Source organism: Erythrolamprus reginae, chromosome 2 (genome assembly GCF_031021105.1).
Source record: "Erythrolamprus reginae isolate rEryReg1 chromosome 2, rEryReg1.hap1, whole genome shotgun sequence".
In the NCBI taxonomy this organism is placed as follows: domain Eukaryota; kingdom Metazoa; phylum Chordata; class Lepidosauria; order Squamata; family Dipsadidae; genus Erythrolamprus; species Erythrolamprus reginae.
Window position 1 is genome coordinate 345,135,956 of NC_091951.1, and position 1,712 is coordinate 345,137,667.

Genomic DNA, 1,712 nt, shown 5'->3' on the forward strand with positions numbered 1-1,712 from the left:
TCTATTAGATTGGCACATTGCATTGCCAGTGGAATCGGTCTGTTACTGCACAACTGTTCATCTTTGTGGAAAGGAGAAAAAGTGTGCCTGATGCCCAGACCTGTTCTGCCCCCAGTTATGAATACAGTGGCACCTCTACCTATGAACGCCTCTACTTACGAACTTTTCTAGATAAGAACTGGGTGTTCAAGATTTTTTTGCCTCTTCTCAAGAGCCATTTTCCACTTACAAACCAGAGCCTGCAAAACTGTAACTGGAAAAGTTAGGGAGAAGCCTCTGTGGGGACTTCTCTAGGAATCTCTTGGGAGGAAACAGGGCCGGAAAAGGCGGGGAGAAGCTTCCGTAGGGCCTCTCTAGGAATCTCTTGGGAGGAAACGGCCAGAAAAGGCGGGCAGAAGCCTCCGTGGGGTCTCTCTAGGAATCTCTTGGGAGGAAACAGGGCCAGAAAAGACAGGGAGAAGCCTCCGTGGGGCCCCTCTTGGAATCTCCTGGGAGGAAACGGCCAGAAAGGGTGGGGAGAAGCCTCCGTGGGGCCTCTCTAGGAATCTCTTGGGAGGAAACAGGGCCAGAAAAGGCGGGCAGAAGCCTCCATGGGGCCTCTCTAGGAATCTTCTGGGAGGAAACAGGGCCTCTACCCTCCCTGTGGTTTCCCCAAACGCATGCATTATTTGTTTTTACATTGATTCCTATGGGAAAAACTGCTTCTTCTTACAATTTTTTTTTACTTAAGAGCCTAGTCATGGAACGAATCAAAACACACCTTTTGAACGAACTTAATTTAATCAGTGAACCACTGCTAATAACTGACTTAGCAGTGGAGACACACACACAAATCAAAAAGCAATCCTTTCTTGGAAAAGATCAGCTGCTAATTAATCTTCTCAAGCTTCTCAGCTGTGCTTCGGATGAAGAATAAAGGTCAGCATTAAGACGAGGATGGGCAGGTCTTCTTCCATGGAGACGCCAAGCAAAAAAAAATCGCCTAAATTGCATCATCAGTGGATTCCTACTGGTGTAGCACTCTGGACCGCAGTGGTAGGAATCCACCACTGTCCAGAGATTGGGGGGGGGGGGGAAATCACCCAACGTACAAAACGATTTTTTCATTTTTCCAAATTTCCGGTTTGGCCGTTGGGTGATTTTTTTTTTTTGCCTTTCCCAAGGCTGAAAATCAGCTGGCACAGGGCAAGAGCCTTCCTTCCTTCTTTCTTTCTTTCTTTCTTTCTTTATCTATTTATCTATTTAATTATTTATTTCATCCATCCATCCATCTATCTACAGTATCTATCTATCATCTATCTGTCTGTCTGTCTATCTATCTATCTATCTATCTATCTATCTATCTATCTATAGTATCTATCTATCTATCTATCTATCTATAGTATCTATCTATCTATCTATCTATCTATCTATAGTATCTATCTATCTATCTATAGTATCTATCTATCTATCTATCTATCTATCTATAGTATCTATCTATCTATCTATCTATCTATAGTATCTATCTATCTATCTATCTATCTATAGTATCTATCTATCTATCTATAGTATCTATCTATCTATCTATAGTATCTAACTATCATCTATCTATCTATCTATCTATCTATCTATCTATAGTATCTATCTATCTATCTATAGTATCTATCTATCTATCTATCTATCTATCTATCTATCTATAGTATCTATCGATCGTATCTATCTATATCTATCTA